Raw genomic sequence first — 12,228 nt, forward strand, 5'->3', positions numbered from 1 at the left:
GGGTCAAACCTGCGCTGTCAAGCACCGCATAAACACTGGTGATGCCCATCCGATCCACGGACGGCCATACCGCGTCTCTCCAGCTGAGCGCCGCATCATTTAAAAGGTCGACAGGATGCTTGCCAAAGATATAATCGAGCCGTCCTGCAGCCCTTGGGCTTCTGCTGTGGTTCTTGTTAAAAAGAAAGATGACACTTGGCAATTTTGCGTGGACTACCGGCACCTCAACAGGATCACGAAAAAAGACATGCACCCGCTCCCACGCATAGACGACGCCCTAGATTGGCTTCACTGCGCCAAGTATTTTTCTTCAATCGACCTTCGGTCAGGGTACTGGCAGATCGCCGTTGATGACATGGACCGTGAGAAGACCGCTTTTGTTACCCCTGACGGCAGGGGCGTAGCCAGGGGAGGGGGGGGGGGGTTGATGGGGCTTCAGCCCCTCCCCGAAATTTCTTCGTCCTGGCATGCACCGCCGACCAAAACAACCACCGGCGCCGGGAATCATTCTGGATTTTGTCTACAATGTCTTTTTCACACTCGAGAAGACATTTTGGCACGCACATTGCCAACTCGGACTGGATTTCATGGCAACGCCCAAGCACCTGGAGTCACATAACGCAAGGAGCACCATCCGAGCACAAATTTTCAAGGGCTTTTCGATAGCGAGCGGGCGCGTTGCAACAACTCGCAGCGGCCGCGGAATCTACGGAGCGCGTGGATTTCAATTCCGAAACTTCATGGGTATAAAGTTCTCAAACTTTTGACGCAAAAAGTGCACTGGCATTTCCAAAGACGTGCTTTAGATTTTTAATTCTGGAACTTATAGGTTTAATGTTCTTATAAACTTGGGCCAACATGCGCGCACTGGAGCCCTCATGTCCAAGCCGTTCCAGAAATGGAAGCACGCGCTCGCAATCTTCCACACACACGAAAATGCTAAATACCACCGTGGCTGTCAGCTGGCAGCTGATAATTTTCTCCAAACATTTTCAGTAAGCGCGCCCTATGTGATCGATCAGCTGGACCAAGGCAGGCAAAGTAAAATAAAAGAAAACGGAAGAAAGTTAACGGCCTATTATTGAGGCAGTTCTTTTTTCCGGGCGACAAGGTCTGGCTCTCCGTGACCAGGGGACAGTGGTCCTACGGATTTAAACAAATCCCCCGCTGAAAATAGAGCGCTTCAGAGCGCTTTTTCGCATGTGAGCCGATTGTGGAGATACCTATCTGAAGAACCATTTGGAAAGTTGCCTCAGTAATGCCTCGTATTTAAGCCCAGATGTACAAAACGAAATTATAGAAATTTGTGATGAAATTATCAAAGAAAGCCTATAGATGCAAAAGTACATGCTGCAGGCTGCTTCGCCATACTTGCTGACGAAACGACGGATATTGCTGCAATCGAACAGCTTACTGTTTGTGCAAAGAGGTGTGTTTTTAGTAACACCGGAATAGATGCCCTCTCTCATTGCGACGGCAGGTTTTATGTAAATGTGTACAAACTGCTGCAGATTCTAGTCACCCTTCCTGCGACCACTGCCGGCGCAGAGAGAACATTTTCAAACATGAGATTACTAAAAAACTACTTGCGCTCTACAATCTCTGAGGAACGCATGGTACGTTAGGCTGGCGCTTATATACGCCCACAGTGACGTCGGCATCAACGTGTCCGAAGTCATTGACCGCTTCGCTAAACTTCCCCGCCGAGTGAAGTAATTGTCCTTTAGATAGCGAAGCAGCAAAAATCAATGCAAGTAAAAAGCTCTGTTCCTGCAGGTTCATAAACTCGTAATTATGAAAGCGGATGACTGTTCATTAGCTTTTAAAACTGCGGAAAGTTTTGCCGTTTATTCTAACAGTTAGCATCTTGATCAAAATTACGAGAATACCGATAACCAATTTTGACCGACCTTGTTCATTGAAAGCCCGGCCCACGCGGCGTTTCCCAACAAACACACTCGGATATTGGGTAGTTCAACTTGCCGCATCATCTGTGGCTTTCGTTTCGCCTTTTCTTTCCTTTTTAGCTACCTGCTTTTACTTCTTTTTTGAACCGAAGCAATACCCTCCTTTAATTTTGGGTGCAGAATATTTGTTGCCGCTCTGCAGGCAGCTAAATTACACATTTTCGTACTGATTTCTGCCTTATTTCTCTATTATTCTACCCATATGGTGCTGTCGCGACCGCCGCATGGCCCAAGTACATATCACGATTTCTGCGATCGTAGTTTTGTTCTTGCCTGGATCGTCTGTCTTTCCATGCGTAAAGTTTACTATCTGTGACTGCGCAACGTGTTTATTTGTCTTGTTTGACGCATTATATACCATGACGTTTGCTTAAATACGTAGATTTATTGGAGACTTATACGTATATTTAAACATATTGTTGCGAGGTTTTGGGTATACAAGCAGTGAACTTTGTTACCAGCGGCACTTTTTTGCCCTTTATCAAGTTTTATCTTCGCATTTGTATATTCCATTCTATCTTCGCATTTCTAATGTATATTTTGCAGAAATCCTGCTTTCTATTTGTACTCACTGTTGCGACTATAATTTCGGTGCAATTACTCACAATACACGACCGGTAACAGCTGCTACTGCGCAATCCATTGCAACAAAGGACAGCGTCATTGAGGTTTTTTTTTTCTCTGGCCGTTGCACGTGTACAAACATGTAAACAAGGTTCTTGAATGACAGATTCATCAAAATAATTGTCCTGAACATTTTCTTTTCATGGCCTTTACCTTTTTCATATCAGTTGCATGCACTGCTTTGCTGGTTTCGAACTGATATAGTTCTAAAGTTCGTGTGATATTTTTTTTACTTATTAAATAGACAAAAAAAAATCGGAAGCATTGATATCAATTATTTCTGCCACAATTTTTGGGACAAACGAATATATTCTGTTATGAAAAAATACATATTTTTTTACGTAAATATTTTTAATAAATATTTTTTTACGTATAAATACGCAACAGTGCGTTGCGTTTAATAATTCGTTTGCAGCATGTAATGTACAATGGACTTGTCAGTGCAGTTCTTATTCATGTATTTGATTCCTCGACAACTTCTATAAGGAGGCTCGCTGCACGGTGAGCCCCCCCCCCCCCCCCCCCCGAACAAAATTTCAGATTGAATTACCTGGAGCTAGTGCTATTCTACTCGTTACAGGCAAAGAAGTTCGAGATTTCATCGTTTAGGAGCCAAAGCACGTTCTATTCAACTCGTTACAGGCAATGAGCTGCATTTCTTCGTTAACCCATAACTAGAAAAGATCGATAATTCTTTCTGATAAACCATTTGTAGTTCTGCGAAAACGTTACCCGAAAATAGCCATATTTCAGACAGAATTACCTGGAGCTAGCGCTATTCTACTCGTTACAGGCTAAGAAGTTCGAGATTTCATCGTTTAGGAGCCAAAACACGTTCTATTCAACTCGTTACTGGCAATGAGCTGGATTTCTTCGTTAACCCATAACTAGAAAAGATCCATAATTCTTTCTGATAAACCATTTGTAGTTCTGCGAACTCGTTACCCGAAAATAGCCAGATTTCAGACAGAATTACCTGGAGCTAGCGCTATTCTACTCGTTACAGGCAAAGAAGTTCGAGATTTCATCGTTTAGGAGCCAAAGAACGTTCTATTCAACTCGTTACTGGCAATGAGCTGTATTTCTTCGTTAACAGATAAATAGAAAAGATCCATAATTCTTTCTGATAAACCATTTGGAGTTCAGCGAACTCGTTACCCGAAAATAGCCAGATTTCAGATTGAATTACCTGGAGCTAGTGCAATTCTCGACGTTACAGGCAAGGAAGTTCGAGATTTCATCGTTTAGGAGCCAAAGAACGTTCTATTCAACTCGTTACTGGCAATCAGCTGAATTTCTTCGTTAACAGATAAAGAGAAAAGATCCATAATTGTTTCTGATAAACCATTTAAAGTTCTGCGAACTCGTTACCCGAAAATGGCCAGATTTCAGATTGAATTACCTGGAGCTAGTGCTATTCTGCTCGTTACAGGCGAAGAAGTCCGAGATTTCATCGTTTAAAAGCCAAAGCACGTTCTATTCAACTCGTTACTGGCAATGAGCTGCATATCTTCGTTAACACTTGACTAGAAAAGATCCATAATTCTTTCTGATAAACCATTTGTAGTTCTGCGAACTCGTTTCCCGAAAATGGCCAGATTTCAGATTGAATTACCTGGAGCTAGTGCTATACTGCTCGTTACAGGCAAAGAAGTTCGAGATTTCATCGTTTAGGAGCCAAAGCACGTTCTATTCAACTCGTTACTGGCAATGAGCTGCATTTCTTCGTTAACCCATAACTAGAAAAGATCCATAATTCTTTCTGATAAACCATTTATAGTTCTGCGAACTCATTACCCGAAAATAGCCAGATTTCAGACAGAATTACCTGGAGCTAGCGCTATTCTACTCGTTACAGGCAAAGAAGTTCAAGATTTCATCGTTTATGAGCCAAAGAACGTTCTATTCAACTCGATACTGGCAATGAGCTGTATTTCTTCGTTAACAGATAAATAGAAAAGATCCATAATTGTTTCTGATAAACCATTTGGAGTTCTGCGAACTCGTTACCTTAAAATGGCCAGATTTCAGATTGAATTACCTGGAGCTAGTGCTATTCTACTGGTTACAGGCAAAGAAGTTCGAGATTTCATCGTTTAGGAGCCAAAGCACGTTCTATTCAACTCGTTACTGGCCATGAGCTGCATTTCTTTGTTAACCCATAACTAGAAAAGATCCATAATTCTTTCTGATAAACCATTTGTAGTTCTGCGAACTCGTTACCCGAAAATGGCCAGATTTCAGATTGAATTACCTGGAGCTAGTGCTATTCTGCTCGTTACAGGCAAAGATTTCATCATTTAGGAGCCAAAGAACGTTCTATTCAACTCGTTACTGGCAATGAGCTGCATTTCTTCGTTAACAGATAAATAGAAAAGATCCATAATTCTTTCTGATAAACCATTTAAAGTTCTGCGAACTCGTTACCCGAAAATGGCCAGATTTCAGGTTGCATTACCTTGAGCTAGTGAAATTCTATACGTTACAGGCAAGGAAGTTCGAGATTTCTTCGTTTAGGAGCCAAAGCACGTTCTGTTCAACTCGTTACTGGCAATCAGCTGAATTTCTTCGTTAACAGATAAAGAGAAAAGATCCATAATTGTTTCTGATAAACCATTTAAAGTTCTGCGAACTCGTTACCCGAAAATGGCCAGATTTCAGATTGAATTACCTGGAGCTAGTTCTATTCTACTCGTTACAGGCAAAGAAGTTCGAGATTTCGTCGTTTAGGAGCCAAAGCACGTTCTATTCAACTCGTTACTGGCAATTAGCTGCAGTCTTCGTTAGCAATTAACAAGAAAAAATCCATAATTCTTGCTGATAAACCATTTGTAGTTCTGCGAACTCGTTACCCGAAAATAGCCAGATTTCAGACATAATTACCTGGAGCTAGCCCGTTACAGGCAAAGAAGTTCGAGATTTCTTCGTTTAGGAGCCAAAGCACGTTCTGTTCAACTCGTTACTGGCAATTAGCTGCATCCTTCGTTAACACTTAACTAGAAAAGATCCACAATTCTTGCTCATAAACCATTTGTAGCTCTGCGAACTCGTTACCCGAAAATAGCCAGATTTCAGATGGAATTACCTGTAGCTAGTGCAATTCTACTTGTTACAGGCAAGGAAGTTCGAGATTTCTTCGTTTAGGAGCCAAAGCACGTTCTGTTCAACTCGTTACTGGCAATTAGCTGCATTCTTCGTTAACACTTAACTAGAAAAGATCCATAATTCTTTCTGATAAACCATTTGTAGTTCTGCTAACTCGTTTCCCGAAAATGGCCAGATTTCAGATTGAATTACCTGGAGCTAGTGCTATTCTACTCGTTACAGGCAAAGAAGTTCGAGATTTCATCGTTTAGGAGCCAAAGAACGTTCTATTCAACTCGTTACTGGCAATCAGCTGAATTTCTTCGTTAACAGATAAAGAGAAAAGATCCATAATTGTTTCTGATAAACCATTTAAAGTTCTGCGAACTCGTTACCCGAAAATGGCCAGATTTCAGGTTGAATTACCTGGAGCTAGTGCTATTCTGCTCGTTACAGGCGAAAAAGTCCGAGATTTCATCGTTTAGGAGCCAAAGAACGTTCTATTCAACTCGTTACTGGCAATGAGCTGCATTTCTTCGTTAACATTTGACTAGAAAAGATCCATAATTCTTTCTGATAAACCATTTGTAGTTCTGCGAACTCGTTACCCGAAAATAGCCAGATTTCGGACATAATTACCTGGAGCTAGCCCGTTACAGGCAAAGAAGTTCGAGATTTCTTCGTTTAGGAGCCAAAGCACGTTCTGTTCAACTCGTTACTGGCAATTAGCTGCATTCTTCGTTAACACTTAACTAGAAAAGATCCATAATTCTTGCTGATAAACCATTTGAAGTTCTGCGAACTCGTTACCTGAAAATAGCCAGATTTCAGATGGAATTACCTGTAGCTAGTGCAATTCTACTTGTTACAGGCAAGGAAGTTCGAGATTTCTTCGTTTAGGAGCCAAAGCACGTTCTGTTCAACTCGTTACTGGCAATTAGCTGCATTCTTCGTTAACACTTAACTAGAAAAGATCCATAATTCTTGCTGATAAACCATTTGAAGTTCTGCGAACTCGTTACCTGAAAATGGCCAGATTTCAGATTGAATTACCTGGAGCTAGTGCTATTCTACTCGTTACAGGCAAAGAAGTTCGAGATTTCATCGTTTAGGAGCCAAAGCACGTTCTATTCAACTCGTTACTGGCAATGAGCTGCATTTCTTCGTTAACAGATAAATAGAAAAGATCCATAATTCTTTCTGATAAACCATTTACAGTTCTGCGAACTCGTTACCCGAAAATAGCCAGATTTCAGATTGAATTACCTGAAGCTAGTGCAATTCTCGACGTTACAGGCAAGGAAGTTCGAGATTTCATCGTTTAGGAGCCAAAGAACGCTCTATTCAACTCGTTACTGGCAATCAGCTGAATTTCTTCGTAAACAGATAAAGAGAAAAGACACATAATTCTTTCTAATAAACCATTTGTAGTTCTGCCAACACGTTACCCGAAAATAGCCAGATTTCAGACTGAATTACCTGGAGCTAGCGCTATTCTACTCGTTACAGGCGAAGAAGTCCGAGATTTCATCGTTTAGAAGCCAAAGCACGTTCTATTCAACTCGTTACTGGCAATGAGCTGCATTTCGTTAACATTACCTAGAAAAGATCCATAATTCTTTCTGATAAACCATTTGTAGTTCTGCGAACTCGTTACCCGAAAATGGCCAGATTTCAGATTGAATTACCTGGAGCTAGTGCTATTCTACTCGTTACAGGCAAAGAAGTTCGAGATTTCATCGTTTAGGAGCCAAAGCACGTTCTATTCAACTCGTTACTGGCAATGAGCTGCATTTCTTCGTTAACACATAACTAGAAAAGATCCATAATTCTTTCTGATAAACCATTTGTAGTTCTGCGAACTCGTTACCCGAAAATGGCCAGATTTCAGATTGAATTACCTGGAGCTAGTGCTATTCTACTCGTTACAGGCAAAGTTCGAGATTTCATCGTTTAGGAGCCAAAGCACGTTCTATTCAACTCGTTACTGGCAATGAGCTGCATTTCTTCGTTAACACATAACTAGAAAAGATCCATAATTGTTTCTGATAAACCATATAAAGTTCTGCGAACTCGTTACCCGAAAATGGCCAGATTTCGGATTGAATTACCTGGAGCTAGTGCTATTCTGCTCGTTACAGGCGAAGAAGTCCGAGATTTCATCGTTTAAAAGCGAAAGCACGTTCTATTCAACTCGTTACTGGCAATGAGCTGCATATCTTCGTTAACACTTGACTAGAAAAGATCCATAATTCTTTCTGATAAACCATTTGTAGTTCTGCGAACTCGTTACCCGAAAATAGCCAGATTTCAGATTGAATTACCTGGAGCTAGTGCAATTCTCGACGTTACAGGCAAGGAAGTTCGAGATTTCATCGTTTAGGAGCCAAAGAACGTTCTATTCAACTCGTTACTGGCAATCAGCTGAATTTCTTCGTTAACAGATAAAGAGAAAAGATCCATAATTGTTTCTGATAAACCATTTAAAGAACTGCGAACTCGTTACCCGAAAATGGCCAGATTTCAGATTGAATTACCTGGAGCTAGTGCTATTCTACTCGTTACAGGCAAAGAAGTTCGAGATTTCGTCGTTTAGGAGCCAAAGCACGTTCTATTCAACTCGTTACTGGCAATGAGCTGCATTTCTTCGTTAACACATACCTAGAAAAGATCCACAATTCTTTCTGATAAACCATTTGTAGTTCTGCGAACTCGTTACCCGAAAATAGCCAGATTTCAGATTGAATTACCTGGAGCCAGTGCTATTCTACTCGTTACAGGCAAAGAAGTTCGAGATTTCGTCGTTTAGGAGCCAAAGCACGTTCTATTCAACTCGTTACTGGCAATGAGCTGCATTTCTTCGTTAACACATACCTAGAAAAGATCCACAATTCTTTCTGATAAACCATTTGTAGTTCTGCGAACTCGTTACCCGAAAATAGCCAGATTTCAGATTGAATTACCTGGAGCCAGTGCTATTCTACTCGTTACAGGCAAAGAAGTTCGAGATTTCGTCGTTTAGGAGCCAAAGCACGTTCTATTCAACTCGTTACTGGCAATGAGCTGCATTTCTTCGTTAACACATACCTAGAAAAGATCCACAATTCTTTCTGATAAACCATTTGTAGTTCTGCGAACTCGTTACCCGAAAATCGCCAGATTTCAGATTGAATTACCTGGAGCCAGTGCTATTCTACTCGTTACAGGCAAAGAAGTTCGAGATTTCGTCGTTTAGGAGCCAAAGCACGTTCTATTCAACTCGTTACTGGCAATGAGCTGCATTTCTTCGTTAACACATACCTAGAAAAGATCCACAATTCTTTCTGATAAACCATTTGTAGTTCTGCGAACTCGTTACCCGAAAATCGCCAGATTTCAGATTGAATTACCTGGAGCCAGTGCTATTCTACTCGTTACAGGCAAAGAAGTTCGAGATTTCGTCGTTTAGGAGCCAAAGCACGTTCTATTCAACTCGTTACTGGCAATGAGCTGCATTTCTTCGTTAACACATACCTAGAAAAGATCCACAATTCTTTCTGATAAACCATTTGTAGTTCTGCGAACTCGTTACCCGAAAATCGCCAGATTTCAGATTGAATTACCTGGAGCCAGTGCTATTCTACTCGTTACAGGCAAAGAAGTTCGAGATTTCGTCGTTTAGGAGCCAAAGCACGTTCTATTCAACTCGTTACTGGCAATGAGCTGCATTTCTTCGTTAACACATACCTAGAAAAGATCCACAATTCTTTCTGATAAACCATTTGTAGTTCTGCGAACTCGTTACCGAAAATCGCCAGATTTCAGATTGAATTACCTGGAGCCAGTGCTATTCTACTCGTTACAGGCAAAGAAGTTCGAGATTTCGTCGTTTAGGAGCCAAAGCACGTTCTATTCAACTCGTTACTGGCAATGAGCTGCATTTCTTCGTTAACACATACCTAGAAAGATCCACAATTCTTTCTGATAAACCATTTGTAGTTCTGCGAACTCGTTACCCGAAAATCGCCAGATTTCAGATTGAATTACCTGGAGCCAGTGCTATTCTACTCGTTACAGGCAAAGAAGTTCGAGATTTCATCGTTTAGGAGCCAAAGCACGTTCTATTCAACTCGTTACTGGCAATGAGCTGCATTTCTTCGTTAACACATACCTAGAAAAGATCCACAATTCTTTCTGATAAACCATTTGTAGTTCTGCGAACTCGTTACCCGAAAATCGCCAGATTTCAGATTGAATTACCTGGAGCCAGTGCTATTCTACTCGTTACAGGCAAAGAAGTTCGAGATTTCAGTCGTTTAGGAGCCAAAGCACGTTCTATTCAACTCGTTACTGGCAATGAGCTGCATTTCTTCGTTAACACATACCTAGAAAAGATCCACAATTCTTTCTGATAAACCATTTGTAGTTCTGCGAACTCGTTACCCGAAAATCGCCAGATTTCAGATTGAATTACCTGGAGCCAGTGCTATTCTACTCGTTACAGGCAAAGAAGTTCGAGATTTCATCGTTTAGGAGCCAAAGCACGTTCTATTCAACTCGTTACTGGCAATGAGCTGCATTTCTTCGTTAACACATACCTAGAAAAGATCCACAATTCTTTCTGATAAACCATTTGTAGTTCTGCGAACTCGTTACCCGAAAATAGCCAGATTTCAGATTGAATTACCTGGAGCTAGTGCTATTCTGCTCGTTACAGGCGAAGAAGTCCGACATTTCATCGTTTAGGAGCCAAAGAACGTTCTATTCAACTCGTTACTGGCAATCAGCTGAATTTCTTCGTTAACAGATAAAGAGAAAAGATCCATAATTGTTTCTGATAAACCATTTAAAGTTCTGCGAACTCGTTACCCGAAAATGGCCAGATTTCAGATTGAATTACCTGGAGCTAGTTCTATTCTACTCGTTACAGGCAAAGAAGTTCGAGATTTCGTCGTTTAGGAGCCAAAGCACGTTCTATTGAACTCGTTACTGGCAATTAGCTGCAGTCTTCGTTAGCAATTAACAAGAAAAAATCCATAATTCTTGCTGATAAACCATTTGTAGTTCTGCGAACTCGTTACCCGAAAATAGCCAGATTTCAGACATAATTACCTGGAGCTAGCCTACTCGTTACAGGCAAAGAAGTTCGAGATTTCGTCGTTTAGGAGCCAAAGCACGTTCTATTCAACTCGTTACTGGCAATGAGCTGCATTTCTTCGTTAACACATACCTAGAAAGATCCACAATCTTTCTGATAAACCATTTGTAGTTCTGCGAACTCGTTACCCGAAAATAGCCAGATTTCAGATTGAATTACCTGGAGCCAGTGCTATTCTACTCGTTACAGGCAAAGAAGTTCGAGATTTCATCGTTTAGAGCCAAAGCACGTTCTATTCAACTCGTTACTGGCAATGAGCTGCATTTCTTCCTTAACACATACCTAGAAAAGATCCACAAGTCTTTCTGATAAACCACTTGTAGTTCTGCGAACTCGTTACCCGAAAATAGCAGATTTCAGACTGAATTACCTGGAGCCAGTGCTATTCTACTCGTTACAGGCAAAGAAGTTCGAGATTTCGTCGTTTTAGGAGCCAAAGCACGTTCTATTCAACTCGTTACTGGCAATGAGCTGCATTTCTTCGTTAACACATACCTAGAAAAGATCCACAATTCTTTCTGATAAACCATTTGTAGTTCTGCGAACTCGTTACCCGAAAATAGCCAGATTTCAGATTGAATTACCTGGAGCCAGTGCTATTCTACTCGTTACAGGCAAAGAAGTTCGAGATTTCGTCGTTTAGGAGCCAAAGCACGTTCTATTCAACTCGTTACTGGCAATGAGCTGCATTTCTTCGTTAACACATACCTAGAAAAGATCCACTAATTCTTTCTGATAAACCATTTGTAGTTCTGCGAACTCGTTACCCGAAAATAGCCAGATTTCAGATTTATTTACCTGGAGCTAGTGCTATTCTACTCGTTACAGGCAAAGAAGTTCGAGATTTCGTCGTTTAGGAGCCAAAGCACGTTCTATTCAACTCGTTACTGGCAATGAGCTGCATTTCTTCGTTAACACATACCTAGAAAAGATCCATAATTCTTTCTGATAAACCATTTGTAGTTCTGCGAACTCGTTACCCGAAAATCGCCAGATTTCAGATTGAATTACCTGGAGCCAGTGCTATTCTACTCGTTACAGGCAAAGAAGTTCGAGATTTCATCGTTTAGGAGCCAAAGCACGTTCTATTCAACTCGTTACTGGCAATGAGCTGCATTTCTTCGTTAACACATACCTAGAAAAGATCCACAATTCTTTCTGATAAACCATTTGTAGTTCTGCGAACTCGTTACCCGAAAATAGCCAGATTTCAGACTTGAATTACCTGGAGCCAGTGCTATTCTACTCGTTACAGGCAAAGAAGTTCGAGATTTCGTCGTTTAGGAGCCAAAGCACGTTCTATTCAACTCGTTACTGGCAATGAGCTGCATTTCTTCGTTAACACATACCTAGAAAAGATCCACAATTCTTTCTGATAAACCATTTGTAGTTCTGCGAACTCGTTACCCGAAAATA

The 12,228-nt window shown here is 41.1% G+C and overlaps 1 long non-coding RNA gene across 1 annotated transcript; it reads right to left on the reverse strand.

Moving 5' to 3' along the window:
* Positions 1-3,140: 3,140 nt before the first annotated feature.
* On the reverse strand, positions 3,141-7,685 carry LOC125941423 (uncharacterized). Its single transcript, XR_007464261.1, has 3 exons — positions 7,364-7,685; positions 5,794-5,888; positions 3,141-3,249 (listed from the first exon to the last, which is right to left on the reverse strand). It is a non-coding gene; the product is annotated as an uncharacterized LOC125941423 (long non-coding RNA).
* Between the last annotated feature and the right edge of the window lie 4,543 nt (positions 7,686-12,228).

This window comes from Dermacentor silvarum, chromosome 11 (genome assembly GCF_013339745.2).
Source record: "Dermacentor silvarum isolate Dsil-2018 chromosome 11, BIME_Dsil_1.4, whole genome shotgun sequence".
Taxonomy (NCBI): domain Eukaryota; kingdom Metazoa; phylum Arthropoda; class Arachnida; order Ixodida; family Ixodidae; genus Dermacentor; species Dermacentor silvarum.